Source organism: Agelaius phoeniceus, chromosome Z, assembly GCF_051311805.1.
Source record: "Agelaius phoeniceus isolate bAgePho1 chromosome Z, bAgePho1.hap1, whole genome shotgun sequence".
Classification (NCBI taxonomy): domain Eukaryota; kingdom Metazoa; phylum Chordata; class Aves; order Passeriformes; family Icteridae; genus Agelaius; species Agelaius phoeniceus.
Genome location: NC_135303.1, coordinates 27,422,136 through 27,431,072, shown reverse-complemented (window position 1 = coordinate 27,431,072; position 8,937 = coordinate 27,422,136). Strand labels below are relative to the sequence as shown.

Below are 8,937 nucleotides of genomic sequence, written 5' to 3'. Positions count from 1 at the left end.
TTTTCTCTTTTTTTTTCCTTGAAAGAGAGCTTATGAATAGGATATGAGCACAGGCTATACTACAGCTACAGCTATTAGCTCACTTTTTCCAGATATTAGTAATCCTGGTGTATCCTGAAAGGGAATTCAGAAGTTCCTGACATCTGAGGCACCTCATAAGCGTATTTAACAGTCCTTGATGCATAAGAAGGCAAATTGAAATACTTGTCAATCTTTGGTAATAGATTTGTTTTTGTAGGAGAAAATGAACCTGGAAATCTTCCATCAGTCCTTTTGCTTTTCAGTAATTTTGATTTCAATAATTCAACTATGAATGAAAAGTGACAGGAGCTTCCATACAGGTGTTTGTAGGGACGCATTCCAGATACTTTATTCTTAATTTCCCTGCATTTACTGTGTTTCCTCTTGTTTAAAGTTTGGTGGGAGGGTGAAGAGGAAGGAGTGATTGGCAAAGAAGACAAAGATTAACCACATCTTAGGTCAGTACAAATCTTTATTAAACAAATTTTTTACATAGTTGCTGTAACTAGAGCTTTCATTCCAGTGCTATGGACTTATTCCATATAAGTTAACATAAGACTGTTATTTCAGCCTTTCTTGCCCTTCAAATTGTACTCTTTCTCCCAAGAATCACACACATCTTTATACTTCCATACTAGAGACTAATATGTGTCATTTCAGCCCCATTTTTCCCTAAGAAATTATTTTTTTTTCACAAATGTGACATCCAGTTTTCATTTGAAATATATTGCTCTTTTCCCTAAACTTTTTTTTTTTTTTTTTTTTTTTTACATTGGACAATTTCTACTGTATTGTGCTGCCAGGTTCAGTATTTCTTACATTATGGTTTAGTTTTCTTAAACATGATCCACAGAGCTGTGGCTGAGTTTCTGGTTGGGTTTTTGTCATCAGTTTACCATCACTACAGGCTGCAAAGAGCATGTGCTTTGATGACAGAACTGCTTACTTTGCCATGTGATTTCTCTAGGCATGGTTTCTTGACATCATTTCACTTCAGAAATACATATTTACTTGTCGTGCATCCCATTCCCTTGTGTTATAAAGGGGACATTTTGTACAACAGATGATTTACCGAGTGCTTCACTGTACCTTTTCTCTTGCATTTTTACAGAATTTTCTGTTAGAGACAATTAATGAGCAGAAACATTCTTTGTACTTTTAACTGTGGCGTCCTAGACATGGCATGAGGAATAAAAGAATTAATATTTATGATACTAAAAAAACAATTCTGAGCAGTGCATTCAGAAATTTAATTTGGCCCAGTACTGTTGCGGTGTGAAGCAATATCCTGTTTCACATTTCCCAGTCCCTCAGGTGTGCCAACCTTTCCCTTCCCCTCCCCCTTGCCCCCTTGCTAAGTGCTGTCCATCAATCTTAACTTTCCAGCAAGGGCGTTGTCTGGTTGGTGCAGTTCAAAAGATGCTTCTCAGCCCTGGGGTCATTGGCCAGTCCAGGTGTCACTGTCCCCTGAGACTGCCCCCCTTCCACTTGGTTGGTGGCACACCTACCCTTTCCCCTTCCCCTTCCCCTTTCCCCAGGCTTAAAAAGACCCGGGACCATGCGGTTGGCTTTCTGTTGGAGCTGTTACAAGATTCAGAGATCTGTGACCCGGAATCAAACTCTGGATTAAACCCTACAGCAGAATCTGTCTCCTTTTCCTCTTCACCTCGCCTAAAGCCTTTCCACCAGAGGTAAATCTGAGTTCCTGCTTGCCAGGACTTGTTCCAAGTGCCAGCTACAACATACAGCCAGCCAAAGGTGTCTCTGAGATGAAAACACCACGCCTTTGGTCAAGCAGCAAGGGCCGGACGAGCCCAGGCACATTCCATCTTCTAATATTGGGATCATATTCCAATACAGTACATTTACAGGGAATAGTCTGGGGCTAAAGAGTTATGATGTGAAAATTTAATTTGGAGACATTGATAAGGGTGTGTTTAATCTCTGTCTAACTGCAAAGCTTTCTCACATAAAGATTGATCTGACTTTATTAGGCAGATCATGAGAACAGCTGAGGTCAGCAGAGGTAGCAACTGGATGTCTACAGCCAGAGTGTGATTGAATTCCTTCCCCAAGGAGCAGTGGAAAAATAGTCTGCAGGCCAATCATCTTGATTGGTGCAGGCATTCTTCCAAGCACAAGAGAAATTTTGACATACTAGGGGCTAGAGGCAAAGTAGGGAGATGATTAGAAGATAAATAGCCATTGGATGAGATCAGGCAATTTTTTGTATCAGTCTTGAAATCAAATGTTCCTCTGGACATATAAAATTAATTTCATCCTGAAATAGCACGGAACCCAGGTAAGTAGCTAAAAAGTGTCATGCAACCTCTTTTTTTTACTTTGGTCTTGTACTCCCTCTTTTAAAAGATATTTTATCTATGGATGAAATAGCATAATATAGATTCAATATAGTATCAGAGTTTTTCAGAGCTGCCCCTGGAAGAAAGGCAGAGGAGCCACCCATGGGCATGTGTGAGAGAATATTTACACTGCTGCCATTCCTGTGCTGGATGGGCATGCTCAGCCCTGTCTGGGAACTGGAAAGCTCAGCTGGCTTTCTGAGGAAGAGTGTTTGTCATGGTCACTGTATCTGCAAGTGTTTAAGTGTTCAGTCACTGGTGTGGATACACAGCCTCTGCACAAGAGCTGGCTTCAACCTGGCCAGCCTGAATACAGGTGGAATAGAATGTTCTTCACCCACACTTGACTACTAGAGGACCTATTCCTAACAACTACATATAACAAGTGGAAGACAGAGAGCTCTGAAAGGAGTGAAGTAATGGAAATAAGAGTAAATATAAGTACCTTGTAAAAGAGGAGAAGTAACTATAGCTTTCCAGTTCTTTCATTTCTATATTCTTTTGCTAAAGATGACTTGTAATGTTTTTCTAAAACAATTTGCACACAAACTTTAAATGGCTGAGCTGTTACTGTCTGGTGCCTTCCATGAGACAAACAGCTTGGTTCTTTATCAAGTTACTTGGTGAAAGTGTTTTTTCTTGGAAATTAACTATCTCCTATCAGGACAAAGAAGCAACTTAGAGGAGTTAAATTTTTTTGAGTTCTTGGAGGTTCATGTAGTCCCCAGACAGGTTCTAGACCACCACTCACAGCGCTATCAGGCTCAGACTTGGCATTAGGGGTAAAAAGAAGTTTTGTACAATAAAACTTGTACTATCACAAAGTAGTTGAAAAGCAATCAGGTTTGAACACTGATCATTTGGTAAAAGCTGCTTATTCACTCATTCTTTCCACTTCATCTCTGTAGCTGCTGAATATTTTTATATAGAGATAACATATCTCTGCTGCTTTATTATATCACTTCTTAGTCTTTAACCTGATTTCCATATGTGACGCAACAATCCAGCAATTATTCAACACAATTTATAGGTTAAGGTGTTGCATTACTTGCTACCACTTGGATATTGGAAATAGAAACAGCTTTGAGTACATTATAGACATATATAGACTATATTGTTAAGGGCAACTCATATTTTCATTTGGGACTTTAAGAATCTGGAGATTGCAGAAGTAATTTTCTTGATTGCCTAGATTTTTATATAACAGCATTTTTCTCATAGTCAAACTTATACCTCCATCATCATGTTGGTTTTTTTTTTTTAAGAAATTAAATATTGTACAATCATAGAGACCTCACTTAAACCTCTTTCTAAGTGCTTTGGTTTTTCTATCATATACACCACGGTAAATATTTTACCAGTGTGAGCTGGATTTATGCAGCAACAGTAGCAACTTGTAGTTGATAGTACTCTCTGCTTCTAGTGGAACAGTGGGAGTCCAAAAACTCAGAAAACCTGTGGATTCATTTCATTCTCACTTTTGCTCCTTTGGTGTCATCTGTTCCTTCTCTCTATTTTGCTTTTTGCTAGCAGACAGGAAATCCTTGCATTGTGAGTGGAAGCACTTCCTGAAGATTTTTCCTCATTCCTTTGTCTCCAGCTGAGAGGAAGTGTTGCTGTCAGGTAGATTCTCTACACACCACCTACTGTGGAACAGGAAATAACCATACAGATGTTTATTTGAAAGGCACATGAAACAGAAGGGAAAGTTTTTGAAACAGTACATTAGCATACAAGTACCAAGTAAGGATATTTTGTTTTATAAATAATGTCCTTAATGCTTCTGCCTCATTTCTGTCTTGAGGTAGTCTATACAGAAATCCTGGAAAATGCGTACTTCACATTCTGAGGCTATTTGTAATAAAACTGTTACTTGATGGTCATCATTGCTATCAGTTACCTGCTGGCCATCACACAGTGCTAAACATGTGACAGATAAACCAATAGAATGCTGAAATCTTGCTGTATGGTGTATTAACATAGAAGACTGTGAGTTGTATTCAGGGTGAAGACCTCTCTAGTGTGCCATGGTTGTTAGATTCAAAGTAATGTTGATTCAGATCAGTTGTCTTAGCTTCCTGGGCTTATTAGATCTCTTTAGGATTAGTATTGAAGAGAAAGATATTTTGACAATGTTTCTTGACAAATTGTCCCTCTTTATTTTGAAGCACATTCTTCAGCTTTGGAGGTCTGCTTCCTATTTTACACTTTTAACTGATTAAAAGTTCCTGCCCAGGAAGTGGTATTTAAAAGACCCATGCTTAGGGACGTGATTTAGTGGTGGACTTGGCCTTGTCAGGTGTACAGTTGGACTGAGTGAAATTGTGTCCCTTCCAATCTAAATGATTCTGTAATTTTGTGATTCTAGGTTTTCATTTGCCTACCTCCATTTCTTTGGTCAAGCATCATAACTAAGGTTTATCCAAAACTCTGCATGTATTCCTTTTCAAATAAATTACTAAGCTAAGTTCCCTGTAATCTGGATAAACTGTCAAGTGTTATACTGAGATGCCTAGGAATTATTCGTGAGCACTTACAGTCCCAAGGCATTCTGGTTTTAAGTATGTCACTGGCAACTGTAAACTCCATTGTTTTTTTAACCCAGCCATGCAGTTGGGTTTTGTTGAATTTTCTTTTAAAAATGCTGGTCTGTGCAATCTACTGAACAGCAGTGAGAAAACTGATTCAACATGGGACTTGAACATCTGCCTGACAATAAGCATTCAGTAATTCCACTGATTACAATTAAAGGGTTCATAGGTTTAAACTTAAGCATATTTAAGTGCTCTTCTGAGTGGTACATATTTTAAACTGATGTCACTCATCTACCAAGAACATAACAATAGGCCCAGAGATCCTTATAATTAGACTTATTAAAACAAATTGCTTAAGTCTATGATTTCCTAGGCAATGTAATTTCCCAGACTGTGCTTCTAGTCCTCTTCCCTTCAGTACAACAAAATCAGCATTGGAATTCCCCAGATTTCTCATTACAGACTTGTAGTGTTTCTGCTTTTTTATATCCACTTTCTGACTTTACAGTGTTAAGGTGCTGTCTACTTTTCTTTCTATAAAAAGCCATAATGTATTTAATTAACCTATTTAAATGTGCTTGTTATCTAGACTCGGAAAGGCCTCCTGCTTATTGTCAAAACCAAGTAATCATTTAGACTTTACCCTCCAAGTTGTCATGCAGGGCATCCTACAGCTGCAGAAACAAGCAGGGACTTCAGTTAGAATAATTCATGTATGCCATATGCCACCTTTACTTGGAACTGCAATTTTCTGGCATGGGATGCTTGGTTTTTGTTCTTTAATGTCAGCTTCCACCTCCCCACATACCCCCAAATCCCAGGATGTCTAAAGACATTTTTACCTTTATGATACTTAAGCAGGAAAATTTGGAAGAAATAGGACATATGGTGGATTTATGGAAAATTGTAATATTTTAAAAGTGTATATACTTATTCCAGGTGTGTCATAGCGATGTGTACTTCTTGAGCTGAATACAATTTTCAGCTCAATACAATTCACAGTCTCATATTTTTTTAATTTAGGATGCTACTCAAACTATAATAATCAATGTCTGTAGAAATGTTACTAATGAATGTCTATTATTTGTTAGCACCTAAAAAAACAATTGTCTAGTTTCAGACCACAGCTTATTACAGCAACTCTTCTCATTTGTGTTTAGTGATCATAGAATAAGCTTACACAACTCTATAGCTAGTTATGAAAGCGTGGTACCCTTCTCAGCTACCTGCATAATTCATTTGCTGCCATTTTCTTCCTCCAGAGCTTGTTGGGCATGGCTGGAAACTGCAGAGATGAGTTCCAGAAACATCTGTTTATTTTCACTGTCTCCACTTACTTAAAATGGGTTGGTGTTTCCCCTCATAAAATCCTGCTATCTGGAGGCTTCTGCCATTGTGAAATGTGTGCAAGTAGAGAGGCAGGTTGAGATTTCTCAGTCCATGAGAGTCACTTTAACATGTGGTCCCCTGGGGCTTGTCTTCTGCTTGGAAGGCTGCAAATGTTACAAGCCTGATGGGTGTTATGATGAAATTTGATGAGTAATTCTCATTAGATGAAATCAGGTATCGACCTTGATCATCAAATGTGATTATTGGTGCTAAGTTCATACACTTTTAAAGTACCTTCACTATATAAAGCTGAAATTTTGCCAATTTTTTTCTTAAACCTTCCTCACTGAGAAGGAAATCAGAGGGTAAATAATCTAGAGAGGGAAACAAATAATTTTTTACCTTGCATCAAATCAAACACAAGAAGTTACAATTACGTGGAATTATGAAAACTAAGCTGTACTTAGCATGTGTAAAAGTGATTAATTAAAGGCCTGTATGTTGCTGTACCAAGAAAAGCCCACACAAACAATTAGATGTCAATTTGCCTTTCCACAAAGAGTGCCTGATATACAATCTTCTATTTTCCTCTTTTCTCCCACATAGCCTTGGCTTAAGATTGAAAGCATGCACAGAGTGGAAAACTTTGTTTTGTGTTGGATGGTGACTTGATGGGTAATTTGCACACTGTACTGTTGATTAATATATTTAACAAACAACACCAATCAACAGAAGTTTACAATGAAACAGTGATAGAAATCGTGTTTTGGAAATTAAGAAAGCTGCTTCATCTGGAAATTAGTCATAGTCAAAGTCTGGAAGGAAAAAAATTATGGATCAAAAGGGTTTTAAAATTCAGGTACTTTCACAGTAACTTAAAACCCCTCCTACAAGCTCACAGCAAGGCAAATATCATAATGTAAATAATTAATTTGGTTGGAAAGAAAACTGCTACTAAATTATTTTAAATCACCTGGAGAAAGTCCATCTTGAAATAATCTGAAAGTCACTGGAAAACTCTTCTGGCCTCTCCAAATTCCCCTGAGTCGGTTGTGTAGAACACACAAATATGAAACTCTCCAGGCTTAGAAGAAGGTTTCCTTACGGTCTACACAGCCAGCAATTATTTGTGCAGTTTTATTCAAATTACCGTAATTTTCACAGTTCAGTTGATTTTATGCATAAACAAGGATCCTGATTAAAATGGCATTTCTTTCCTGTCTTTACTTGGCAATGGCTTGACTTGTTGCTCCTTGTTTGCTTTTTTCCCTCACTGTTTTACAATGTCTACTGCAGTTACATCTTTTAACTCTTTCTCTTGATGTTTGTCTTGCTTATGTTCATCTTCTGTGTGCATTTCATTTTTGGGTTTCTCTTTAATTTTAAATTCCTTTCAATTTTTTTTTTTAAAGTTGGGTTTCTTGAGGATATGTATTCCTTTGGACTGCTTCAACTTTGAAAAACTTCCAGCTTCATCACTGAAATTGTCCTCTTGAAATGCACCATCATATACCATTCTTTTTTTCTTTCCTCTTGAACTTTCCTTTCTTCTTCTCATGCTCCTTTTCATCATCAGATACTACATCTGGAGGCTCATACAAGCAGTTGTGAGGTGGTGAAAGCTCAATGGTGCTGTTCAATGCAGGGAATTTTATAGGACTGATTTTTTCAGAGCTGGAAGTATGAGCAAGACTACCACTGAGTCTTACCTGACAATATTCACTAAGGCTGCTAGTGAGAAGCAGGAAGCACTAGGACATTCTGGTTCCCTGACTTCAAAGTCAAATCTTCTGCTACCTGTCAGTGACACCATTGGGGTCTCTCTTGATGGCACAGCAGCTCCCCCTCAGCCTCACATGTGGGATTTTGAGTCACACCACTTTCTACCTCCTCCATCTGGCCACAAGGATGGTGAAGAGTTTGGGGTGAAGCTGTGTGAGGAGTGGCTCAGGTCACTTGGTCTGTTCAGCCTGGAGGAGGCTGAGGGGAGACCCCACTGCAGTGACAGCTTCCTCCTGAGGGGAAGAGGAGCAGGCACTGATCTCTTCTCTGTGCTGACAGTGACAAGGGAATGGCCTGAAGCTGTGTCAGGGGAGGTTTAGGTTGGATATTAGGAAAAGTTCTTCACCCAGAGGGTGGCTGGAACAGGTTCCCCTGGGAAGTGGTCACAGCACCAGGCTGACAGAGCTCAAGAGGCATTTGGACAATACTTTCAGGCATATGATGAGGTTCTTGGGGATGGTCCTGTGCAGGACCAGGAGCTGGGCTTGATGATCTTTGCAGGTCTCTTCCAACTCAGTGTATTCTGTGATTCTGTGATAATTTCTGCCAATTTCACCTCTTTATTTTCTCTTTGCTTTCTAGACTCCTATTCAAACTGTATATAATAATGCCACTGGATGTGTGGATCATACTTTCTAAATGTTTTGTAATAGCTTGAAGCCACCATCAACTGAAGGGCAATTTACATTAATTTCATGTAGCAGTAGGGAGGAAACCTGCTTTGTGTGCAATCCGTAGAGACAGGTTCTCGACAGGTCTGACTTCTTTCATTTAAAGCAGAGTACATCCTGCAGAGAAAATTCTGAACACATTAATCATTGCTTCTGACAAAATTTTTTCAACTACATTAAACATTAGAAATTAACATTTTCCCATCAGTCTTCTAAAGTCACTGCTTTTTTAGCAAT

General features: G+C 38.6%; 1 long non-coding RNA gene across 1 annotated transcript in view; it reads right to left on the bottom strand.

Annotated features, from left to right (window-relative positions):
• Positions 1-475: 475 nt before the first annotated feature.
• LOC143691977 (uncharacterized) overlaps positions 476-8,937 on the bottom strand; it is a 32,717-nt gene continuing 24,255 nt past the window's right edge. Inside the window, exon 2 of the long non-coding RNA XR_013179804.1 lies at positions 476-8,817. This is a non-coding gene — a long non-coding RNA (uncharacterized LOC143691977). The remainder of the gene's footprint in view (positions 8,818-8,937) is intronic.